We start from the raw sequence: 27,941 nt of genomic DNA on the forward strand, positions 1-27,941 counted from the left end.
ATAAGTAATTGGAAAATATGGCCTTAGTGAAAGAAACGACGCCAGAGATTGCATGATAGAATTTTGCGAGACAAATGACTTATTAACTACAAATACCTTTTTTCAACAACAAAAATGGCAACTATACATGTGGACCTCACCGGATGGAATACACAGGAATCAAATTGACTACATCTGCTAGAGGTCATGGAGAAGCTCAATATCATCAGTCAGAACAAGGCTGTGGCTGACTGCAGAACAGATCATCAATTTTTTATAAACAAGTTCAAGTTAAAGCTGAAGAAAATTAAGTCTGCGAGAGCCAAAATGGACCTTGAGTATACACCACCTGAATTTGGAGACCACCTCAAGAATAGATTTGACACATTGAACACTAATGACCAAAGACCAGACAAGTCATGGGATGGATGACATCCAAGATATCATACATGAAGAAAGCAAAAGGTCATTAAAAAGACAGGAAAGAAAGAACAGACCAAAACGGAATGAGAAGAGACTCTAAAACTTGCTTTTGAACATAGAGTAGCTTAAGCAAATGGAAGAAATAATGACGTAAAAGAGCTGAATGGAAGATTTCAAAGGGTCGTTCAAGAAGACAAATTATTAAAATGACATGTGCAAAGATCTGGAGTTAGAAAACCAAAAGGGAAGAACACGTTTGGGTTTTCTCAAGCTGAAAGAACTGAAGAAAAAATTTAAGCCTCGAGTGTCAATACTGAAGTATTCTATGGTACAAAAAATTGAATGATGCAGGAAGGATCAAAAGAAAATGGAAGGAATACAGAGCCACGTACCAAAAAGAATTGGTCTATGTTCAACCATTTCAGGAGGCAGCATATGATCAAGAACCGATGGTACTGAAAGAAGGAGTCCAAGCTGCAATGACAGCATTGGAGACAAACAAGCCTCCAGGAATTGACAGAATACCAATTAAAATGTTTCATCAGATGGATGCAATGATGGAAGCACTCACTTTTCTATGCTAAGACATTTGGAAGACAACTACCTAGTCAACCAACTGGAAGAGATACATGTAAGTGACCATTCCAAAGAGGTCATCCACAGAATGTGGAAATTATGGCACAATATCATTAATGTCACATACAAGTAAAATTTTGCTGAAGAGAATTCAAAGACAGTTGCAGTAGTGTATTATCAGGGAACTGCCAAAATTTCGAACCAGATTCAGAAGAGGATATGAAACGAGGGATATCATTGAAGACATCAGATGGATCCTCACTGAAAGCAGAGAATAACTGAAGGATGTTTCCCTGTGTTTTATTGACTATGCAAAGGCATTCAACTGTGTGGATCATAACAAATTATGGATAACATTGCAAAGAATGAGAATTCTAGAACACTTAATTGTGCTTATGAGAAGCCTGTACATAGATCAAGAGGCAGTTGTTTGAACAAAACAAGGAAATACTGCATGGTTTAAAGTCAGGAAAGCCATGCTTCAGGGTTGTATCTTTTCACCATACTTTTTCAATCTGTGTGCTGAACAAATAATTGGAGAAGCTGGACTGTATGACAAAGAACAGGGCATCAGGATTGGAGGAAGACTCACTAACAACGTGTGTTATGCAGATGACACAGCCTTGCTTGCTGGAAGTGAAGAGGACTTGAAGCACTTACTGATGAAATCAAAGACTACAGCCTTCAGTATGGATTACACTTCAACATAAAGAAAACAAAAATCCTGACAAATAGGCCAATAAGCAGCATCATGATAAACGGAGAAAAGATTGAGGTTGTCAAGGATTTCATTTTACTTGGATCCACAATCAGCATCCATGGAAGCAGCAGTTAAAGAATCAAACGACACATTGCATTACGGAAATCTGCTGCAAAAGACCTCTTTAAAGTGTTGAAAAGCAAAGACGTCACCATGAAGACTAAGGTGCACCTGACCCAAGTCATGGGGCTTTCGATCTCCTCATATGCATGCAAAAGTCGGACAATGAATAAGGAAGACTGAAGAAGAATAGATGCTTTTGAATTGTGGCGTAGGTGAAGAATATTGAATATACCATGGACTGCCAAAAGGATGAACAAATCTGTCTTAGAAGAAGTACAACCAGAATGCTCCTTAGAAGCAAGGATGGTGAGACCATGTCTCATATACTTTGGACATGTTATCATGAGGGATCAGTCCTTGGAGAAGGACATCATGCTTGGTAAAATAGAGGGTCAGAGAAAAAGAGGAAGGCCCTCAAAGAGATGGAATGACACAGTGGCTGCAACAATGGGCTCAACCATAACAATGATTGTGAGGATGGCACAGGACCGGGCCGTGTTTCTTTCTGTTGTGCACAGGGTTGCTATGAGTTGGAACCAACTCAACAGCACTTAACAACAACAATAACAATTCATATAATTTAATAAATATTACATTTAAGCAATTTACAACTATATTTATCTCGTTATTTTATGTGTAAAATTAGTAATAAATATTACTAAGAATTCTAACAAATTATGGGTAACATTGGATTATAACAAATTATGAATAATATTGTGAAGAACGGGAATTCCAGAACACTTAATTGTGCTCATAAGGAACCTGTGCATACATCAAGAGGCAGGTGTTTGAACAGAACAAGGGGATACTGCATGGTTTAAAGTCAGGAAAGGTGTGTATCAGGGTTGTATCCTTTCACCATACTTATTCAGTCTGTATGGTGAGCAAATAATCTGAGAAGCTGGACTATATGAAAGAAGAATGTGGATCAGGATTGGAGGAAGACTTATTAACAAACTGCGTTATGCAGATGACACAACCTTGCCTGCTGAATGTGAAGAGGACTTGAAGCACTTATTGAGGAAGATCAAAGGCCATAGCCTTCAGTGTGGATTACATCTCAACATAAAGAAAACAATAATCCTCACAACTGTACCAATAAGCAACATCATGATAAATGGACAAAAGACCGAAGTTGTCATGGATTTCATTTATCTTGGATCCACTACCAACCCCTATGGAAGCTGTAGTCAAGAAATCAAATGACGTATCGCATGGGGAAAATCTGCAGCAGAAGACCTTTTTAAAGTGTTGAAAAGGAAGGGTGTCAGTTTGAGGACTAAGGTGCTCCTGACCCAAGCCATGGCATTTTCAATGCGTGCACAAGCTGGACAATGAATAAGGAAGGCCAAAGAAGAATTGACACCATTGAATTATGGTGTTGGTGAAGAATATTGAATATACCATGGACTGCCAGAAGAAAGAACAAATCAATCTTGGAAAAAGTACAGCCAGAATACTTCTTAGAAGGAGGGATGGTAAGACTTTGTCTCACAAAAGTACATTAACTTTGAATCAGATTAAGTTCATGAATTTTAATTAGGAAATGTGAGCTCTACTTGAGTTTTCTTACCTAAACTCTTAGGATCAGTTCAACTTGGTGAGTCTTTGTAATCCAAGGGGCCTCAAATAATCTGGATATTTCATGATCCCAACCAGATTAGGATCACCATCAGTAATAAACCTAGGCTGGAGTTACCTGCCTAATAGGGGATTATTTAAAGTGATCCTGGACAAGTAACTCAACTTCTGTGGGTCTCAATTTCCTCATCTATACAATCAAGGTATGATTCGTAAGGTTGTTTGCACAAATTTTTTGATTCCTCTGAAACTACTATAAATAAAGTCTTTCCCTCCGTGGCCAGAAAGCTGGGCATAAGGTGGGGAAATGAGTCTTTACTCCCAAAAAGAAACATTGAAGTATCATTTACTATAGGCCAGGTCCTGTTCTAAATACTTTACACATATGCATGCACTTAACCTTCAAAAGAGGGGTAGGTGCTATTATTATGCTCATCTGACAGATAGGGAGCTTGAGGTACAGAGGGGTTAAGTAGCTGTCCAAGCTACACAGTAGTGCAGTCAGGATGCAAACTCTAGCAGTTTGGCTTTAGAGACTATGCACTTAACCACTACACTTGGCTGTATGTCTAAGATTCACAGAGACCATGCACTTATTCATATGGCTGCCACTGATTATGTCAGACTCGCAGGACTCTTCTGGGTTCCCTAAACCTTGATGAAGGTTTAGGGGCAGGCCTAACCAAACACGTATTGTCCGAGCTCCAGAGGAAATGTGGCTCAAAACTTCCGATGCTGTAAATTTGATTGACAATGTGGTAAAAGTAACCTATCCTTCAGAAAAAAAAAAATACTATAATCCTGAATTCTTCTCAGTGTTGTAATGGTATTTGCTATTATCTTTTGAAAATGGAGGTCCCATTAAGAATTCACATCTTTTGGCCATTATTCTTATTGTAATATAAATTTCGTCTAAATTTTCATCCTACCTGTTGAAGGCCTTCATTAGATCCAGCTTACAACCCTTAATTATAAAATACCTCTCACACTGGAATGCAGGCTCCTAGAGAATTGGAAATTTATCTGTCTTGAGTCTCACTCTATCCCTAATGGGTAGGATACTGGGCATCCAAATACTCAGACTAGTCCTCCCTTATGTTCAGGGTATATGTTCCCAGACCCCAGTGGATGCCTGAAACTGCGGAGAGTATCAAACCCTATATATACTATGTCTTTTTCCTATTCATACATACCTATGGTAAAGTTTAATTCATAAATTAGGCACAGTAAGAGATTAATGACAATAACTAATAATAAAATAGAATAATTATTAAGTAAAATAAGGGTTACTTGAACACAAGCACTATGATACCTCGATAGTCTATCTGATAACCAAGACAGCTACTAAGTGGCTAATAAGCTTGTATCTGGTAGCACATACAGTATAGATACACTGGACTAAGGGTTGATTCTCGTCCTGAGCAGGACCAAGTGGGAAGGTGGGAGATTTCATCATTCTACTCAGAATGGCGTGAAATTTTAAACTTATGAATTGTTTATTTCTGAAATTTTCCATTTAATATTTTTAGACGTCAGTTAACCACAGGTTATGAAACTTCAGAAAGTGGAACCTCAAATAAGGGGCAACTATAGAGTCGCTGTGAGTCAGAATCAGCTCGATGGCAGTGGGTATTGTATTTGTTAAAGGAGTGAGCAGATATTCATGAAATGTTTGCTGAATTAATAATATAAAAATGTTTTAAAAAAAAGCTTCTTAGACATTTGGCCAATTTTATTCTGTTTCCTCTTCTTATATTAAAAATTAATATATTTAATGGTAAACAGTATTATTTCAGTATTTTATTTCTCAGTTTACCGCTTCCAGAATCAAATTATTTGATTCCTATGTATGGCAAATGACCACCTGAATTTACTGAGGCAAACTGATTTTTATTTGATTCTACTCTGTTCGATAATATCTTCAGTAAAAAGTATAACTAAAATATGGCTTAACTTTATGCATTTCAAGTCTTGCCATTTAAACTCCCAAATAAAACAGGAATCATTTGTTAGACCATGAATATTTATTTTTGGTTCAAAATATGAACCACATGATTTAATTGAACAGGCAGAAGTCTTTTATTCTGGGACATTATAATGATAGTGGGAGAAAGATATGGCAGTCTGCTTCCATAAAGATTTACAGCCTTGGAAACACTATGGGGCAGTTCTAATCTGTCCTATAGGGTCGCTGTGAGTCATAATCAACACAACGATAGTGGGTTTGTGTTTTGGTATAATGTTTGTGTTTTTGTATAACAGGTTCGGGTTTTGTCATTCACACATATATATTAGTGCAACATAAACAGGCCTGGAGGGCAATGATGAAAGTCCAGAGAGAACAAACTTGTCTAAGTTTAAAATACCAGTAAGTGGTAGACCCAGGCTGAAAACCTGGTTCTCCTAAATTCAGGGCTAGTGGCCTTCCATTAGTCCTATTCTTCATTTTAAATATTAAAACAGGTCACCTATGAAAGTGCAGAAAGATTTAACAACTACTACCCAAACATTAAAACCCTGGCGATACAGCAGTTAAGTGCTATGGCTGCTAACCAAAAGGTTGGCGGGTTGAATCCACCAGGCACTCCTTGGAAACTCTATGGTACAGTTCTGCTCTGTCCTATAGGGTCACTATGAGTCGAAATCGACTCAACGGCAATGGGTTTTTTTTTTTTTTTTTTACCCAAACATCAAAGAAATGCCTGTGTTAAATATATAGGTTAAATAAAATATTTTCAGGGCAATATTCGCCAATAAATAAATAAGAATTTTATTTTTGTGGCAGGTGAATGGATGAATCAAGAGAGAACAGTAACATCATGGTTTGATTACACATTGTGAAGCAGAAATGCAAGTTTGGCACTCACATGTAAAGAAACCTGAGAACTTAACACAATTAAAACTAGGAAAGGAGAAACCTAAATGAACATGAGGTGCCCACTGAGTGAGCATTCTTGTGCATATTAAAAAAAAAAAAAAAGACCATTGCCATCCAGTCAATTATGACTCATAGCCACTCTATAGGACAGAATAGAACTGCCCTATATGGTTTCCAAGGAGTTTCTGGAGGTTTCAAACTGCTGACCTTTTGGTTAGCAGCGGTAGCTCTTGACCGCTATGCCACCAGGATTTCCTTTGTGCATATAAGCACTGTTAAATGAATTTTGATGAGTCTTAGCCTCAACAAATTATCTTTGCCATGTTCTCTTTAGAAAAATCAATCTTTGCTCACCGGTGCACGAGAGATCTCTTCAATTAAAATTGAAATACCTGGTTTCAAAAATAAAGTCTATTTCAGTTTCAGCAACTATGAAACCTAACAACAAATACCCTAAACTTGAGTTTAGCAATCAAGTCACAAGCCCAATCCTGTTGTTTGCACAGAGACAATTAAAGACCCTTACTAACTTTGTTAGGCTACCTGACATTGAGTTGAATTAATTGAGTTAAAATCAAACCATAAAAAGAACCGTTTAAAATGGTGGAGCAAGGGGAAAACAAACATATGTTTATCCAGTTTAAAGAACCAAATAACCTATAGAGGCAACATTAATGATAAAAATGTGAATGATGGGCTCAGATTAAGAAACTTGTACTTCTGCTCAAAGAGAGTCAAGGTTAGCACTGCTTTTCTAAACAAATTCTAAAGCCCACACATAACCTTTGAAATTTTAACAGCGCATCACCAGATTTGCATTGATTGCTTCAGCTTACATGCCACTGGTCATAGAACTTTGAACCGGCCATTTTTGTTTGGCAAATTTGTAGATATTGTGTCTCTTTAAGTTAAACAGATGCTTGCACGTACACGCATGCTGTTTAATGAGCATTGTCCCCACAGATGGAAAATTTCACTGGTAAGAAATGGAATGGAATAGTACCGACCAAACCCAGTAGTTCCTGGGCTGGAAAAAATATTCTTATTTCCTATTTTGTCTCTTACCTATGCTTTATTTGAGAAGATAAATCTGCCTTTCTGTTTTATTCTTCAAAAAAATGATCCTATATGATCCTGAGTTAGGCTTATTCAAAATGTATGCTAAAATTTCACATTATGAAATTGTAAATATCATAAAATAGTTTGTTCCCTTTGCTTCACAAAATCTTTTAGTCAAATAAGAGAGTTTCTAAGCAATTTTTTGGTAGTGTAATCCTGTTTTTCCATTAAATTTTATTAAAATATTATGTTGTTGTTAGGTGCTGTCCAGTCGGTTCCGACTCATAATGACCCTATGCACAACAGAATGAAACACTGCCCCGTCCTGCGCCATCCTCAAAATGGTTGTTATGCTTGAGCCCACTGTTGCAGCCGCTGTGTCAACCCACCTCGTTAAGGGTCTTCCTCTTTCCCGCTGACCCTGTACTATTAAATAATTATAGGCACCTTTTTATAGGGGAAATTGTAATCCTAGATAAACTAAAAAAAAAAAAGCCACAATCAATTCCTATAGCAAAAAAAAAAGTTGTTTTAATAATTAGAGTAAATAAATGAAATTAATTTCCAATAAACATTAGCAATAGTGCTTGAAATATTATTAACATTATTGAGCTATAATCACTGCATCTTGGACTAAAAATTCTAAAAAGAGAAAATAAGCAGGCGCATTAAACTCTGACAATATCTATTTATTTCTTCCTTTATGAAGATTTTCAACACTTTTGTTTTTGCTTTTGTCTAGGTTTTTTTTCTACTGTTTCAAACTCTCAATACTTTATTTTTTCATATTTTACATAGTCTAATAAGTAGAAAGTATTATCTTCTAGCTACCTTCATTCCATGACACTGAAAGAAAAATACGTGGAAATCATGTAGTGGATGAGTTGCTTGAAGTAGGCTTAGTGGTAATTCATAGCCCGTTGAAATTGTGTTTGTGGAATCTGACATTAGCTTAATCATAGATGGACAGTATAGCTGGTTTCTGTAAATTAACGAAAAAACAAAAAACAAACCCACTGCTGTCAAGTCGATTCCAACTCATAGCGACCCTATAGGACAAAGTAGAACTGCCCCAAAGTTTTCCAAGGCTGTGAATCTTTATGGTGCAGACTGCCACATCTTTCTCCCCCAGAGCAGCTGATGGGCCTAACTGCCGACTTTTCGGTTAGCAGTCAAACACTCAACCACTGTGCCACTAGGGCTACTGGTGTAACTTAGCCATGGTATCAAAACCCAGTAAAAAACCAAGACAATGCAAAGATTAAAATCCATGTAATCTGTAAGTATAATACATTCTACTTAGAGTAAATTTAAGTCTTAATACATTGATGGCTTGAATTAAGAATTCTTCCTTTGTAATCTGGTTAAAAAGGTTAGAAGCAATAACCAAAATCACAAGGATCAGAATTAAAGATAACAAGTACAATATATCAGGACAAATCTTTTACTGCTCCCTCCCACTCACATTTTAATTTTGCTCTCCTTTCTCACTTTACCTTTGTGTATGCAATTAATTGGCCATGGTGTTTTCGATCACCTCATATGCATGCAAAAGCTGGGCAATGAATAAGGAAGACCAAAAAATAATTGATGCCTTTGAATTATGGTGTTGGCAAAGAATATTGAATATGCCATGGACTCCGAAAAGAATGAACAAATCTGTCTTGGAAGAAGTACAGCCAGAATGTTCCTTAGAAGCAAGGATGGCAAGAATTCATCTCATGTACTTTGGACATGTTATCAGGAGGTACCAGTCACTGGAGAAGAACATCATGCTTGGTAAAGTAGGGGATCAACGAAAAAGAGGAAGACCCTCAACGAGATGGATTGACACAGTGGCTGCAACAACGGACTCAAGCATAACGATGGTTTTGAGGATGGCACAGGACCAGGTAGTGTTTTGTTCTGTTGTACATAGGGTCCCAAAGAGTCAGGACTGACTCAACAGCACCTAACAACAACATGCAATTAATTATTAGTGATATTACTAATAAATGAAGTTACTTTTTTTTTTTAATTGTGCTTTAGGTAAAAGTTTATGGAGCAAATTAGTTTCTCATGAAACAATCAATACACAAATTGTTTTGTGACATTGGTTGCTAACCCCACGACATGTCAACACTCTCCCCTTCTCAACCTTGGGTTCTCCATTTCCATTCATCCAGCTTTTCTGTCCCCTCCTACCTTCTCATCCTTGCTCCTGGGCTGGTATGCCAATTTAGTCTCTTATACATGGTTGGACTATGTGTATTATTGTTTGTTTTATAGGCCTGTCTAATTTTTGGCTGAAGGGTGAACTTCAGGAGCGACTTCAGTACTGAGTTAAAAGTATGTCCAGGTTTCTTCAGTTTATCAAACCAGTAAGCCTGGTTGGTTGGTTGGTTGGTTGGTTGGTTGGTTGGTTGGTTGGTTGGTTGGTTGGTTGGTTGGTTGGTTGGTTGGTTGGTTGGTTGGTTGGTTGGTTTTGTAAGTTTGAATTTTGTTCTACATTTTTGTCCAGCTCTGTCCAGGACCCTCTATTGTGATCCGTGTCAGAGCAGTTGGTGGTGATAGCCGGACACCATCTAGTTGTGTTGGACACAGTCTGGTGAAGGCTGTGATAGGTGTGGTCCATTAATCCTTTGGACTAATCTTTGTCTTGTGCCTATGGTTTTCTTCATCATCCCTTGCTCCAGATGGGGTGGGACCAGTAGATGTATCTTAGATGGCTGCTCACAAGATTTTAAGACCCTGAACCCTACTTACCAAAGTAGGATGTAGAGCATTTTATTTATAGACTATGTTATGCCAATTGAGCTAGATGCCCTCAAGACAACGGTCCCCAGCCCTCAGTCCATTAACTTGGTTCCCCAAGGAGTTTGGATGTGTGTATGAATCTTTTATGACTATGCCTTGGTCAAATTGTGCTGACTTCCCCAGTACTGTGTACTGTCTTACCCTTCACCAAAGTTACCATTTATCTATATTCTAGTTAGTGTTTTTCCCTCCCCATACTTTTCTTCCCTGGTAACCATCAAAGATTGTTTCTTTCTGTGTGTAAACCTTTTCATGAGTTTTTTTAATAGTGGTCTCAAACAGTATTCATCTTTTTGTGGTTGACTTATTTCACTCAGCATAATGCCCTCCAGATTCATCCATGTTGTGAGATGCTTTGAAGATTTGTCATTATTCTCTATAATTGCGTAGTAGTCCGTTGTGTGAATGTTCCATAGTTTGTTTATCCATTCATCTGTTGGTGGGCACTTAAGGTGTTTCCCTCTTTTTGCTATTGTGAATGATGCTACAATGAACATGTTTATTCGTGTGATGGCTCTTATTTCTCTAGGATATATTCCTAGGAGCAGAATTTCTGGATCATATGGTATTTCTATTTCCAGCTTTTTAAGGAAGTGCCATATCATTTTCCAAAATGGTTGTACCATTTAACATTCCCACTAGCAGTGCATAAGAGTTGCAATCTCCCCACAGTCTCTCCAACATTTGTTATTTTCTGTTTTTTTTGATTATGCCAGTAATGTTTGGGTGAAGTAGTATCACACTGCAGTTTTTATTTGCATTTCTCTAATAGCTAGTGATCCCGAGGATTTCCTTATGTGTCTGTTAACCACTTGAATATCTTCTTTGGTGAAGTGTCCACTTCCTTTCCCCAATTTTTAATTGGATTATTTGTCTTTTTGTTGCAGAGGTGTTGGATTTTCCTGAAGTTCTTAAGATTTTTTAAAATTACTGTTTAATAACATTAACAAGAAAGAGCTATGAGCACTGAAAAGACTTTAGACATCACTAGCAGTTTACTGTGGAATATATTTTACCTCAACCTCAAAAGGTTTTGCTTCAAGAAACAATGACCAGTCTGACTGCTTTCTTAAGAAGAAAACCATTAACTGTGCTTTAAATCTAACAATGGGAATAAGCAGATTTATGTGGAGCCTTAATTTCATGTTTTGTTTGTTTTCTTGGTTTTATGATATGCTTATTTTTTATGGATTATAAATTGAGTCTGGTGAAATCCATAAAGAAATATATTTGATCTTTTAATTTTCTTGTCATTTTTTTTATGTAATCAATGATTGTGAGACAGTCTGCAAGTGTTTATTCATGGTAAACACATAGGACATAATTCAAAGAATATGGATAATTAGAAGTGGGTGAAGGTTAGAATAAATATAAGTATCACCAACGCAAAAATTTCCCCATTCCCAGCCTAAGGCTAACACTCGGGCCAGCAATAGTGACAATTCAAGTGAACTATTCAGTGATAGAATTCTCATCTTCCATACAGGAGATCCTGGTCCCATTCCTGGCCAGTGCACCTCATGTTCAGCCACCATATGTCAGTGGAGGCTTGCGTGTTGCTACGATGCTGAGGAGGTTTCAGCAGAGCTTTGAGACTAAGATGGACTAGGAAGAAAGGTTTGATGATCTATTTCCTAAAATCAGCTAGTGAATCACAATGGCTGATCTGCAACTGATCATGGGGATGGGTTAGGAACAGGCAGCATTACCTTCCATTGTGCATGGGGTCACCGTGAGTCTGGGGCCTACTCCAGGGCAGATAACAGCAACGTTCTAAGAGTATTCCTTTTTCATTTCCTAAATGTCTAACTCGTTCATGAATAAAGATATGGTATAAAATCTGGGGTTCAACTTATACATCCATTTGATATAGATGAAGCTGTGTGACCAGCCCATAATGTGATAGGAGCAGAAGCTCATCAGAAGGTACTTTCCTCCAACCTTGGTCTAATATCAGTATTAGTAAAACGTGTTGTTCATGTTGTTTACCCTACAGCAAACAGTGTTTTAAAAACAGTTTAATTTGCATGGCATTAGGTGGAATATGCCCTCTCTAGTTCACCACATGACTTCACTCCCAATAGTCTTATGTTGTTGTTGTTAGGTGCCATGAAGTCGGTTCCGACTCATAGCAACCCTATGCACAACAGAACGAAACACTGCCCAGTCCTGAGCCATCCTCACAATCGTTGTTATGCTTGAACCCATTGTTCCAGCCACTGTGTCAGTCCACCTCATTGAAGGTCTTCCTCTTTTCCACTGACCCTGTACTTTACCAAGCATGATGTCCTTCTCCAGGGACTGATCCCTCCTGACAACATGTCCAAAGTACGTAAGACACAGTCTCGCCACCCTTTCCTCTAAGGAGCATTCTGGTTATATTTCTTCCAAGACAGATTTGTTTGTTCTTTTGGCAGTCCATGGTATATTCAATATCCTTAGCCAACACCACAATTCAAAGACGTCAATTCTTCTTCAGTCTACCTTATTCATTGTCCATCTTTCACATGCATATGATGCGATTGAAAATACCATGGCTTGGGTCAGGCACACCTTAGTCTTCAAGGTGACATCTTTGCTTTTCAACACTTTTAAGAGCCCCTTTGCAGCAGATTTGCCCAGTGCAATGCATCTTTTGATTTCTTGATTGCTGCTTCCATGGATGTTGATTATAGATCCAAGTAAAATGAAATCTTTGACAACCTCAATCTTTTCTCCGTTTATCGTGATGTTGCTCATTGGTCCAGTTGTGATGATTTTTGTTTTCTTTATGTTGAGGTGTAATCCATACCAAAGGCTGTGGTCTTTGATCTTCATTAGTAAGTGCTTCAAGTCCTCTTCACTTTCAGCAAGCAAGGTTGTGTCCTCTGCATAGTCTTATGCTCAGCCTAATCCACCCATTTATGTCACATCTGCCGATCCTGGTAGACAGCTGAGTTTCTAACCCCTGTGTTAAATTGACTCGTGTTCCATCAAGGCAAAGAGAGCTTCAGGGAGATCCTCATTTATCGTGACAACTAAAGAAAAGCTGATCGGGTTTTAAAATCTAGAAATATTTACAGTATTAAATTCTCCCCAATATATTAAAGAAAATAGACTAGACACAGTCAATCAGGGGAAAGTCTGGTGCTCTGCAAGCCTCACTCCTGCTCTGGCCAAGGAGTCCTGGGAGTAGAACGTTCCCACAGAGACAGGTCTCCCTAAGAAGAACAAACTGCTAAAATGGCAAGTCTTGATTCCTCCTCCTCCACCGTCTGCAAAGCACGTTAATCAGCATATTCAACTCAGTTCTTAAGTTCTTAACATGAATTTTAGGCTTATCTTGAAGTGAGAGTCCACCAAATGAAAAGTCTGTGATGGCCATGGGTCTTGCATGCACAGTTACCTGATGATAAGACACCTGTTGACAACTACTCATTTCGTCTTCAATTCCCCCCACAGGTTTCTCTCTCCACCACTGCTCTAAGACTGCACTTCAAGTCATTATATTCAATCCCAACAGAAAACTATTTGCTGCATTTTCCAGGCATATGAAAGGACACAGTCAATGACATTTGATTAGCCTCTTTTATGTTGACTTTCATGAAATTACATTATTCTAGTTCCCCATCTTCTTCTTAAACCAATTTTTCTTTCTTATTTCCTAGCAACAGTTTTTTCAATCTTCCAGCCAAGGTCTTCTTTGCCTCCTGTTGAATCAATCAAGAAATCATTTAGTTCTTTTTTCTTTTGGTCTCTCTGTTTGCTCTCTCTCTCCCCCGCCCCCCTGTGTGTGTGTGTCATTCTGCTTTATTGTAGTAATGTATTAATTAGGGAGCCCTGGTGGTGCAGTGGTTAAGAGCTCGGCTGTTAACCAAAAAGTCAGCAGTTCAAATCCACCAGCTGCTCCTTGGAAGCCCTATAGGGCAGTTCTACTCTCCCATGGGGCCACTATAAGTTGCAATCAACTCAGTGGCAATGGGTTTGAGTTTTTGTGGTTTTTGTTAATGAGTATACCCGCTTCAAACCACTATCAATCCTGCACATTACAGTCAAAAATATCTTCCCATAATATCCTGTGCATTCATTACCCTCCATTCATTCAAAAATTTATAGTGGCTCTCCATTACCTATAACATAAATTCTGAACCCTAACAATATGTTGGACACTATGCTCAGCACAGAAGGGAAAATAGCATCTCTTTAGCATAGAAATGAGAGCTGTAATCTGAATCGCAAGTCAACAGATAGGTGAAATACAACATGCCAAAAGGAGAAGATCATACCTAAAACCAAAAAAAGCAAACCCGTTGCTGTCGAGCTAATCCTAACTCATAGTGACCCCACAGGACAGAGTAAAACTGCCCCATAAGGATTCCACAGCTGTAATCTTTACAGAAGCAGACCGCCACATCTTTCTCCCATGGAGCAGTTGGAACCACTGACTCTTCAGTTAGCAGCCCAGCACTTAACCACTAAGGCTCCTTCAGACTGTACGTAATCAGCGTTTAACACATGCTCATCGATGAACCAGAGTCAGATTTCAGGTTGAGAAAGGAACTATATAGAAAAGAAATAGGTTTGGGATAAAAAGGTTGGAATTCAACCATGACTAACGGAAAAAGGGAACAATCAGAGGAAAGGTGGCAGGAGCTAGATGGGTAGAGATAGTAATAGTTATAGTGATACTAGAGACAGGAGAAAGTGAACCTGGCAATGAGGGAATACAGCTTTTGATCAAGCAGATGTTGAGGAATTAAAGTCAGTTTACGGAAGGCAAGAAAACAGAGACATAAATAGAAATAGACATGAAAATATACACATATTTAACAAGAATGGTATTTTTGAAATATTTTTTTCTTTTTTGCTTCCTTATATGTGATCTTCCTACTCAATGCCTTGGGGAGTATTAAATTCATTATAGCAGGAAAGCAAAGTGGAAGGAATTCTAATATTCATCTATCATTATAAGATTTCTAAAAGACACAATAATCTTGGAAGAGATTGTAGAGAGAAGGAAGATTTTAATCTTAATCATTACATATTAAAAGCAAGACTTCAAAGATTTCAACCTACAGTGTCTTTTTTTTTTTTTTTAAACAGGTCTTAGCTAGAACTCTGAATGTAAATAAGGAGCATTCCATAAAATGAAGACCCTTTCTAGAGGAAAAAGTAACAGAAGCAAAAGGGAAATTCAAAAGGAATGAGAAGAGGGCAAATACTGCGGGACTATTGTCCTTCTGAGATCCAGCATCCCCCACAAAGGAAATAAACAAGATGGAAACCCAGATAGATTGAGGAGGAAGACAAAAGCAGGTTTCTACAGCTTCCCATTGGAAACTCTTATAAACAAGCCTCCCTCGCTGGATACACCTCTGTGCCAACATAAGGCAGAGCAGAAATTAACACAATTACATGGTGGCAGAGAGAGTTATTATACGATCTGCAGTACTGTCTTGTTGGTTTATAATCACATTTCACATGAAAGAAAAAGAAGTATGTGCAAAGAGTGTACTTCTTAGTTCAAGCAGATAAAATTGAGACTAAATGGGCAACTCCTGTACGGAGGCAGGATGAGAAGGCAGAAAAGCACAGGAGCCAGGTGGATAGAAATGGGAAACCCAGGGTGGAAAGGGGGAGCGTGCTCACATTATAGGAATTGCAACTAGTGTCACACAACAATATGTGTATAAATTTTTGTATGAGATATTAATTTGAGCCATAAACTTTCACCTAAAGCACAATTTAAAAAAAAAAAAAAAGAAGTATGTGCATTGAGCCCTGTCTCCAGCTCGTGAGCCTGAAGTTGAGGCAGTACAATCCCATTTGGTGAATTCACCTGATATTATACACGAATAGAAGTCCTGGTAATACAGTGGTTAAGAGCTCAGGCTGTTAACCAAAAGGTCAGCAGTTCAAATCCACTAGCTGCTCCTTGGAAACCTATGGTTTCCGAGATTGCTCTGTCCTATAGGGTCGCTATGAGTCGGAACAGACTGGACAGCAACAGGTTTGGTGTTTTTTTGTTTTTTTCGTATACATGAACATAGTCAAATATGGTCCTTATAGAGCTTTATCTTAGGTACAGAAGAATGAACGTTAGCATTTTCTGCCCTGAGTACATAGTACATTGTAGAATCTTGTAAAACTGGGACAGGAGACTTAAATGCAGCATTATTGGAGAGAAGATTAAAAAGTGCTCCAGAGCTGTAAAATTTGGAACTTTATGTATTTTGCAGATTTGGGAAGCTAAATTATAATCATTCTTTCAAGTTAGCCCCAATTAGGAAAGGAATGAAGTACTGAAGGAAACCCTGGTGGCAAAGTAGTTAAGTACTACAGCTGCTAACCAAAAGGTCAGCAGTTCAAATCCACCAGGCACTCCTTGGAAACTCTATGGGGCAGTACTACTCTGTCCTATATAGTCGCTATGAGTCAGAATCGACTCTAGGGCAACGGGTTTGGTTTTGGTTTTTTGAAGTACTGAACAATGACCACCATTACGATCATCATACTGTCCTTCCTGGACTACCTTGTGATAAGAACATGGTGTTCTGGGCAGATCTCAAGCAAAGCAGTCCAAACAATTATGAGGTAACAGTTCCTTTGGTAACAGTTTAATCAGGAAGTCCAATGTTGCGTGGAAAAATAATCTAGAGAATTAACGACACATCTTACTCCAGGGAACTCACCCACACATTTGTCTACGGTGTGCTGTACCACAAAAGTTAACCAATCCTACCAAGAAGAGCTTGTTGACCCTGACCATGAAATACTAACCACAGGGATTAACCAAAAACCAAACCAAACCTATTGCTATCAAGTCGATTCCAACTCACAGCGATTCCAACTTATGGGACAGAGTAGAACTGCCCCATAGGGTCTCCAAGGCTGTAAATCTTTACCAAAGCTGACTGTTACATCTTTCTCCTGCAGGGCAGCTGGTGGGTTCAAGCCACCAGCCTTTTGGTTAGCAGCTGAGTGCTTAACCATTGTGCCACCAGGGCGCTGGTATTTTAGGGTTGAGTTCTTTACCTTGGTGATATGTGACCACTAACCACAGGGCTTAGAGGTCACGTATTACCAAGATAAAGAACTGAACCCAAAAAACTGGGGACAAGCATCCCTTCCTTGAATTTTTTTCCCCCTCTTATTCCTAACATTTCCTCGTCGCTCTTGGCAAAGTTACTGTATCTCCTTTATTTCAAATAGATCTCTGGCATTTGCTTACAGACAAGCTACAAGACTTACTTTATTTTTTTCTGATATGAGTCTTATCATTTGCACAAAGAGCATTTCCTCTCTCTGACCCTTAATTTACCTCTAAGTTTGATATTCAATGGAATTTTAAAATATCGACCCTATGTTTTGTTCCGAAACCCTGGTGGTGTAGTGGTTAAATATTATGGCTGCTAACCTAAAGGTCAGCAGTTCAAATCCACCAGGTGCTCCTTGGAAACTCTATGGGCATTCTACTCGGTCCTATAGGGTCACTATGAGTTGGAATTAACTCTACGGCAAAGAGATTTTTTTTGTGTTGTTTACTTAGTGTTGCTATAACAGAAATACCACAAGTGGCGGCTTTAACCAACAGAAATTTATTTTTTCACAGTTTAGGAGGCTAGAAGTCCAAATCCAGGGTGCTGGATGGAGAGGAAGGCTTTCTCTGTCTGGGGGCTTTGGGGGTTCCTTGGCAATTGTCTTGAGGCATGGTATCTCTCTTCCTCCATTTGTGCTTACTTGCTTCTGTACTCAATCTTGTCTTTTTGTATCTCAAAAGTGATTGGCTTAAGACACACCCTACATTGATAATTGCCACACTAACATAACAAAGAAAACCGTAGCTGATGAAAAAAATATATCTGGCTCTTCTGCTTCTGAAAAAAGCTGCTACTCTGCTTGGTCCATACACTAATCTCTCTGGAGTCACATTATAACAGCTGGATAGAGCAAGAAACTTCAACAGCATCCTTCAGAAATCACTTCTGTCTTTGAACTTCATAAACTAAACATTAAATCTTAATCATTGCAGAACTGAAGGATACGAGAAGCCATGTTGAAGAAACCAGGGAAAAACAAAACAAAAAACGTAGCCTTTGTAAAACAAAATATTTAATTCTATTTGGAAACCAGCCAATGAGCTATATGGACGTACATTTTACTGAACAGTCCCTCTAATATTGTGCGGTTCTTGAGACAGACACCATCTTTTGTTCATCTCTGTAGCCAGCTAATACCTAGAACAGTGCTTTTCAAATTATGTTCTATGGAACCTTGGGGGTGCTTTCAGACATTCTGTAAATATTTCACTTGATGTAATTCTTTTTAAATATATATATATATATATATAACATGTATATGTGTTATAGCCATTATGTTATCGTTATTAGGTGCCGTCGAGTCTGCTCTGACTCATAGCGACCCCATGCACAACAGAATGAAACACTGCCTGGCCCTGTGCCATCCTTACAATTGTTGTTCTGCTTGAGCTAACTGTTGCAGCCACTGTGTCAATCCACCTCGTTGAGGGTCTTCCTCTTTTCTGCTGACCCTGTACTTTGCCAAGCACGATGTCCTTCTCCAGGGACTGATCCCTCCTGACATGTCCAAAGTATGTAAGACTCAAGTATCGCCATCCTTGCTTCTAGGGAGGATTCTGGTTGTACTTCTTCCAAGACAGATTTGTTCATTTTTTTGGCAATCCATGGTATATCCAATATTCTTTGCCAACACCACAATTCAAAGGTGTCAATTCTTCTTCGGTCTTCCTTATTCATTGTCCAGCTTTCACATGCATATGATGTGATTGAAAATACCATGGCTTGGGTCAGGCACACCTTAGTCTTCAAGGTGACATCCCTACTTTTCAACACTTTAAAGAGGTCCTTTGCAGCAGATTTGCCCAATACAACGCGTCATTTGATTTCTTGACTGCTGCTTCCATTGCTGTTGATTGTAGATCCAAGTAAAATGAAATCCTTGACAACTTCAATCTTTTCTGTGTTTATCATGATGTTGTTCATTGGCCCAGTTGTGAGGATTTTTGTTTTCTGTATGTAGAGGTGCAAGCCATACTGAAGGCTATGGTCTTTGATCTTCATTAGTAAGTGCTTCAAGTCCTTTTCACTTTCAGCAAGCGAGGTTATGTCATCTGCTTAACACCAGTTGCTAATGAGTCTTCCTCCAATCCTGATGCAGCATTCTTCTTCATATAGTCCAGCTTTCAGATTACTTGCTCAGCATACAGATCGAATACAAATGGTGAAAGGATATAACCCTGACGCACACATTTCCTGACTTTAAACCACTCAGTATCCCTTGTTCTGTCTGAACAGCTGTCCCTTGATCCATGTACAGGTTTCTCATGTCCACAATTCAGTGTTCTGTAATTCCCATTCTTGGTAATGTTATCCATAATTTGTTATGATCCACACAGTCAAATGCTTTTGCATAGTCAATAAAACATACGATCAGGAGCTGATGGTACTGAAAGAGGAAGTCCAAGCTGCTCTGAAGGCATTGGCGAAAAACAAGGCTCCAGGGATTGACGGAATATCAATTGAAATGTTTCAACAAAAGGATGCAGCGCTGGAAGTGCTCACTCGTCTATGCCAAGAAATACGCAAGACAGCTTCCTGGTCAACTGACTGGAAAAGATCCATATTTATGCCTATTCCCGAGAAAGGTGATCCAACCGAATGCGGAAATTATAGAATAATATTATTAACATAACATGCAAGCAAAATTTTGCTGAAGATCATTCAAAAACGGCTGCAGCAGTATATTGACAGGGAACTGCCAGAAATTCAGGCTGGTTTCAGAAGAGGACGTGGAACCAGGGATATCATTGCTGATGCCAGATGGATCCTGGCTGAAAGCAGAGACTACCAGAAGGACGTTTACCTACGTGTTTGTGTTTTCTTTTACCTGTATCCATTATATATAACTGAGAAAAAAAACCCAAAGCCATCGCAGTCAAGTCCATTCTGCCCCATAGCCACCTTATGGGACAGAGTAGAACTGCCCCATAGAGTTTCCAAGGAGCAGCTGGTGGATTCAAACTGCCAACCTTTTGGTTACCAACTGTAGCTCTTAACCACTGCACCACCAGGGCTCTTATATATTACATATATAATCATGTATATGTGTGCATTTAACTGTATACACATGCACGTATAATAAACACATTATGTATATAATGTGTTATATCCAAATTGAAGACACTGGAGAAAGCAAAAACATTAACTTTTATGGCTAAGGCATCTCATTTTTACTTAAATCTAGGAAATATCTCCTCTGCGCATACTTTTGAACTTCTGTTATCCCGCGAGTGGCCATCCCATGTTGCACGAACCCGCGTGCCCCGTCTGCCTCTTTATACACCGCGCGGACCAGGACTCCGTGGGTGCGACGCCACCCTGCGTTCCCTTTTCTTTTACTTTTTTTTTTTTTTTAATTTGGAAGAGAGAAAAACAGTGTTCGTTTCTGCCCTTTTTATGTTTCTACTAGAGAACAAACGTTGGTTGTGTGCGTGTTTTCTTATGTTGGTTTTTTAAAGAAATGGGAAGATGAAAAAAAAAAAAACTCCCCACTCCCTCTCCTCGCTCTCGCTCTCTCCTTCCGTCCTCCAGACACCCTCCCCAGTTTTTGTTTATTTTTTTATTTTGCAAGACCCGGCATTCCCGTATGTAATCCTTGGTTCGCCTGGTTTTCTGTTTTCAGTCAAGTCTCGCTACATCAAAAAAAAAAAAAAGTGCTTTTCTAAAATTGAGGACTGAACATACCCAAGTCTGAAAATTGCATGCCAACAGCACATTCTGCTCCTCTGCTGTCCCAAGCTGACTCTCTCTAGTCCCACTGGGATCAGGGAAAAGATTCCACTTCAAGTCACCATCACCTCTGAAGGTACAACAGATGCCCCTTATCCAAAGGAGATACTTCCAAGGCCCCCAAGGATGCCTGAAACCTTACCGAACCCTATATATACTATGTTCTGTTCTATACATATATACTTATGAAAAAGTTTAATTTATAAATTAGGCACAGTAAGAGATTACAACAGTAACTTAATACTACTCCTGCATAATAAATGCCATTAAAACCCCCAAAAAACCAAACCCATTGTCATCAAGTCGATTCCAACTCATAGCGACCCTATAGGTCAGAGTAGAACTGCCCCACAGAGTTTCCAAGGAGAGCCTGGTGGATTTGAACTGCTGATCTTTTGGTTAGCAGCCGTTACATAATAGCAAATTAGTAGCTTCTACATGAATGAGATGTACAATAAAATACCATAATATACGATTTGGGTTTTCCTAAAATCCTATATTCCAATGAGCTTACATAATAATACAGACATGCAAAAAACATTTGTTGTGTAGTCACTATATGCCAGATGCTATTTATTAATTAATTCAACAAATACTTCTTAAATTCCTACTGGGTGCCAGATGCTACTAGCACTGGGGTACAGAGGCAGGCACCATGGACAGAAAGATGAAAGAATATAACCACAGTGTAAAAACAAAAAAGAATGCCTTAGGAAAACATCTAGGTTAAAATTTTAATTTCACCATTTACTACCTGTATGACCTTGATAGATTTAACATGATATGTGAAGGAAAAAGAGGAATCAAGGATAACTGCTAGAATTTTGGCCAAAGCAACTGAGTTGACAATGGGGCTGTTTTACTGGGGTGGTAAGGCTGGAGAAAAAGCAGATTTGGGAAGGAAAATTGAGTTCTACTTTGGGTGTTTTATATTTTCACATATATTTACTTGTGTTTAAGTATGTCTATACCTATTCAATCTGTATGCTGAGCAAATATTACGAGAAGCTGGACTATATGAAGAAGAACGGGGCATCAGGATTGGAGGAAGACTCATAATAACCTGCGTTATGCAAATGACATAACTTTGCTTGCTGAAAGTGAAGAGGACTTGAAGCACTTACTGATGAAGATCAAAGGCCACAGCCTTCAGTATGGATTACATCTCAACATAAAGAAAACAAAAATTCTCACAACTGTACCAATAAGCAACATCATGATAAATGGACAAAAGACTGAAGTTGTCAAGGATTTCGTTTATCTTGGATCCACTATCAACGCCTACGGAAGCTGTAGTCAAGAAATCAAATGATGTATTGCATTGGGCAAATCTGCAGCAAAAGATCTTTTTAAAGTGTTGAAAAGGAAGAGTGTCAGTTTGAGGACCAAGCCATGGTATTTTCAATGCATGCAAAAGCTGGACTTAAAAGAAGTAAATAAATAAATAAATATATATATATACACACACACACAGATTTTGCATCCATCCAAGTAGATTTCAAATAGGTATTGGGATATATGAAATTAAAACTCAAAAGAGAAGTCAGGGCTAACGATCCTAACATGGGAGACAGCAGTGTATATATGATGGTAATTATACTATAACATGAAATGAATTGGTTAGATGAAGCAGATAGAGAAAAAAAAGGACTAAGAACTAAACCCTGGGTTACATCAAAAATGTTCGTTTTGGCAATGAACAAGATGCCATTCCTCTTCAATCTGTCATTCCTGGCATAGTAGACTATACGATTATCTGATTCCAAATAACCAGTATCAGGTCACTAATGCCTAGGGTGGAAACCCTGGTGGTGTAGTGCTTAAGTGCTAAGGCTGCTAACCAAAAGGTTGGCAGTTCAAATCCACCAGGTGCTCCTTGGAAACCCTGTGGGGCAGTTCTACCCTGTCCTATAGGGTCGCTATGAGTAAGAATCGACTCAACGGCAATGGGTTTATGGGTAATGCCTAGGGTATTTATCTTTACGCATTCCATTTCAATTTTGACAACTTCCAATTTTCCTAGATTCATACTTCGTACATTCCATGTTTAATTATTAATGGATGTTTGCAGCTGTTTCATCTCATTTTGAGTCACACCACGACAGCAAATGAAGGTCCAGAAAGCTTGCCTCCATCCACATCATTAAGGTTGACTCTACCTTGAGGAGGCAGCTCTTCCTCAGTCATATTTGAACGCCTTCCAACCTGAGGGGCTCATCTTCCGGCACTATATCAGACAGTGTTCCACTGCTATTCAAAAGGTTTTCACTGGACAATTTTTTCAGAAGTAGGCTGCCTGGTCCTTCTTCCTTAGTCTGGAAACTCTGCTGAAAGCTGTCCAACAAGAGTGACCCTGCTGGTGTTTGAAATACTAGGGGCAAAGCTTCCAGTATCACAGCAACAAGCAACCCACCACAGTAGGACAAACTGACAGACTTGTGGTCAGTTTGCTGGTCTATTTTAAAACAAATTCCAGATATCATATTATTTTTCCTTTCTTTTACATTCTTTCCAAATTCCAGCAACAACTCAAAAAATAGAACTTGTGTGCCTTAGCCTAAGTAGTAAGAAAATTTTGAGCATGGTTATGAAGAAGAAAAAACATTCCTGGCAAGTTAGGGCCTCATCAAATGAAAAATCCATGGTTTTCATTGTTAAATGGTTTTACATAAAAAAAAATACTAACTTTTTTTTTTTTTTTCAATTTGAAACCGTAAATACTATCTTGTATCTTCACATTTGGGGTTTAAAACTTTCAGTTAAAAGACTTTCAAATTTAAATCTTGGTCATCCTTTCATTAACTGATTAATTACTGACTCACAGTTAAATGGATGTATTTGAAAATTTAACTTTCCTCTCCAAATATTCTCATTCGAGAATACAAAACTCATTAAGTTATAATGTTAAGTAAAAGAAAATCAGAATGAAAATTATATATTCACTGTGAATATAATTCAAATGCTTTAGGAAAAAATAGATACATGAAGGAGGTAAACTGGAAAGAAGTATAGTGATATCATCATATTTGTAGAATTAGATTAGAATAATCCCTCTTTTCACTCTTGAAGTTTCCAGATATCCTATATCATTTATATAAATAAATATTATTTTAAAAATAGGAAATATATAGATTCTAGGGTTTTCTTAATATAATTTTCTAATTTCTTTGTTTTTCATTTCATAGGGTCATCTTCCCAAATTAATAATTATTTCCATTGTTTACACAGTTACACAATGTGTACCAAGGATTCCAGGTGGTTTCTTACAACAAAGTCAAAGCATTCTTGTTTCTATTAAGTGCATTTCATGAAAAGTTTCAAAAGATAAATGAAGCAAATGTATTTTGACAGGGAGATCAAACACTTTAGAATACAAACACCTCTTTTGTTATCTGGGGCATGTAAGAAGGCTCTGTAACACTATTCAGGTGGTGAGAAAGCTCTGTTGAGTATGCCAGGAGAACCAGGAGTAAGGGAACCTGAGTTCTAGTCTCTTTTCTGCTCTAACTTGCTGTGCAGTTTGACAAGTTTTCTAACCTGTTTGAGCCTCAGTCTCTCGCATGTCATAGGGCTGTTATGCAGATAAAGTTAGAGTGCTTTACTGTTATTTGAATATTATTGGCTAGAATAAGTGTTTAATCACCCAAGGACAACTGAAATATGAATTGAGGTGTCTGCTTAGCTGCAATATTAACCAGTTAAACCAGTTGCCATTGAGTTGATTCAGACTCATGACAGTGCCAGGTGTGTCAGGGTAGAACTGTGCTCCACAGAGTTTTCAGTGGCTAATTTTTTTTTAATCTTTTAAGAAGTAGATCACCAGGCCTTTCTTCTGAGGTGCCTCTGGGTGGACTTGAAACTCCAACCTTTCAATTAGCAGACTAGTGCATTAACCATTTGCACGACCCAGGGACTACAGCAACAATATTAAACAAGCCTAATTTCACAAGCCTAATGGAAATCACAGTTTGACAGAAAAGCAGCAAGTTTAGAGATAAAATAGTAAGAAGAAAATAAGTTGGAAAATACCACAGATTCCTCTAAAAAAAGGCATGAAAATTTTCAGAAATATTAGGTTTAATTAACTAAAGATGTTCATATTAATTATCTATTAGTAAATTGTGTTGTGGAATAGGTTTGCCCAGATAACATCTATCTCTTCTTAAGGATTTGCAAATTACTTTTGTAAAAATCCATATATTCTAACAACTGCCCACTTTGGCAGCACACGTACTGAAATTGGAAGATTAGCATGGCCTCTACACAAGAATGACATCCAAATTCATGAAGCTGTCCATATATTCTAAGAACTAATCTTTTATAAGAATTATAATAATAATGCTTCAAAGTTTTTCTTGAGTCTGTTAATGTAGTATTATAAAAAATGAAAAACTGTTGCTGTTGTAACTACATTGAGAATCAGTGGTTTGGGAGTTTAAACAAGTATACAGCACACTGCTGTCATTCTTTGACTAAGATGATAGCCTTAAAAGTGGTTGAAATTGGCATGCTCTACTATCTTTTTTCGGCAATACATGTACCTGTAGTCTTTTGGTCCATGGATGCCCATTCTGTTTGCAAAGTTCCCTGACCCATTGTAGATGCTCAGATCACATTTGTGAAGGCAACTGAACCCTTTTTACAGGTGTTTGACTGCCACTTTACACAAGCATATAAACTTATTCAAAAAAACCCACCCCATTCTGATAGGTGCCAAGGATCTATGAGAATTTCTGGTACTTCTTGCAGACAATTATGTAAATGCTTAACACATTTTAAGCAGTGCATAATTATAAGTCCAGAAATTTGTAAGTGATGTAATTCACATAAAAGAAAAAGAAAACAGCATTGTAAAACTACAAAATTTTTGTGTAAAAACACACAAAAAATTTTTTCTCTGACTTCTCAGAATCAGCAATCTCTCAAAGTGAATATAATCCATACACTTACAATATAAATACAGCTTTTTTTCCTAATTCATAGGCATCTTTAGAAAGGACTTAAAAATGGTGATATTACCTATCTGAAGAGAATGTTTTGCACAGCCTTTGTGCACCATTAAGCAACTCAGATTATTTTTGTCAGCCAATCAATACCTCAACCACCTCTGGTTTTCTTGATGCTTATCCAAATATTTTCTTTTCCATGTAACATTCACTCCATGGCCACGAGAGTTTTTAAACTTTAAGTTCTACCTTTGTACTTTGGTGCATTGATACATGATAGGCATGTCTACAATATTGTATATGAGACAAAAAAAATACTCCATTGTGGAATCCAGAATTTCTGGAGTCATGGACGTTGGATGAACCCCTGAAGCTATTGCCCTGAGATAATATTTAAACCTTAAACCAAAAATATCTCCACTTCGAAGTCTTCCTTAAAACCAAGCAATAGTTTAGCTTAACTAGTAAAGAATGTCTGCCCTGAGTATTGGTGCTCTTTTAAGATCTGTCTATATGGGATCAGACTGACAATAGCAACTGAATAGATAGAAAACTTACGGGGCAGTGAGTTTATGTTAATGAGGGAGGAACAACTTGGAAAAGGAGGTTGAGAATGGTATCACAACTTGAAGAATGTAATCAATGTCGCTGAATTGTACATGTAAAAGTTGTTGAATTGGTGTGTGTTCTGCTGTGTATATTCTCAACAACAACAAAAATAAAATAAATTATATATATATATATCTGCACACACACATATATATATTCCCTTGTGGCTGAATATGGGTAATTAGGATAAAAAACTAGCATTTACAAAGCACTTACCATGTGCTGTTATGGACTGAGTTGTGTCTCCCAAAAACATGTGTCAAATTGGCTAGGCCATGATTCCCAGTATTGTGTGATTGTCCACCATTTGATCATCCGATGTGATTTTCCTGTGTTGTGAATCCTGTCTCTATGATGTTAGAGGCAGTTATGTTAATGAGGCAGGACTCAATCTACAAGATTAGGTTGTGTTTTAAGCCAATCTCTTTAGAGATATAAAAGAAAGAAGGAAGCAGAAAGACAGGGGGACATCAAACCTCCAAGAAAGTAGTGCCAGGAGCAGCAAGTCCTTTGGACTTGGGGTGCCTGCACTGATACGCTCCCAGACCAGGGAAGACTGATGACAAGGACCTTTCTCCAGAGCCGACAGAGGGAGAAAGCCTTCCCCTGGAGCTGACACCCTGAATTCAGACTTCTAGCCACCTAACTGTGAGAGAATAAACTTCTGTTTGTTAAAACCATCCACTTGTGGTGTTTCTGTTATAGCAGCACTAGAGAACTAAAACACGTGCCAAGCACTAGCTTTTGCAGGTATTATCTCATTTAACTTTCAGAGCAAATGAAGAAATTGAGGGCTGGAGAGGTTAGGCTAAGGTCACAGACCTAGCTGGTAGGTAAGCCAGAACTCAAACCCAGACTTGGCTCAATACCTGGGCTCTTAGCCGTTATTCTAAGAGCAGTTAATTAAAACTTGCAGTAAAAGCAGTTTCAAGAACGCAGTGAGTTCTGAGAAAGACTTGGGTAGCGTAACCTTTTCAGTTCTCCTATATGTAACCTTCATTTTACCTGTGTCCAGAGCTATAACAAAGAGAGAGAGAGAAAGGGGCGGGAGAGAAAGAGAGACAGAAAGGAAGAAAGAAAAAAAAAGAAAAAGAAAATTTATGTACTTTTTCCCGTGAAAAATGAAAGAAGATTCCAAAAACATATAATTTGGATCATGTCATCTGGTTCTTAAACCACTGTCTCTCAGATCCAAGCTCATCCTTCTTTTCTCTATTTTGAAAAGCTTGAACATTGAACGGACTCTGAAAATTACTTTGCTTTTTTGTAGCTGTTGTTGTTGTTGTTGTTGTTAGGTGCCGTCGAGTAGGTTCTGACTCATAGTGATCCTATGCACAACAGAACGAAACACTGCCCGGTCCTGCACCATCCTTACAATCATTGTTATGCTTGAGCTCATTGTTGCAGCCACTGTGTCAATCCACCTCGTTGAGGGTCTTCCTCTTTTTGTAGCTAATTCCTGT

At 38.2% G+C, this 27,941-nt stretch overlaps 1 protein-coding gene and 1 pseudogene across 1 annotated transcript in view; one reads left to right on the forward strand and one right to left on the reverse strand.

The window, feature by feature from the left end:
- Positions 1-27,941, reverse strand: part of ALB (albumin) — a 103,959-nt gene that overhangs the window by 45,362 nt on the left and 30,656 nt on the right. The window lies entirely within an intron of this gene.
- Positions 25,133-25,227, forward strand: LOC126077632 (uncharacterized; annotated as a pseudogene).

The sequence above is a fragment of the Elephas maximus genome, chromosome 5 (genome assembly GCF_024166365.1).
Source record: "Elephas maximus indicus isolate mEleMax1 chromosome 5, mEleMax1 primary haplotype, whole genome shotgun sequence".
Classification (NCBI taxonomy): Eukaryota; Metazoa; Chordata; class Mammalia; order Proboscidea; family Elephantidae; genus Elephas; species Elephas maximus.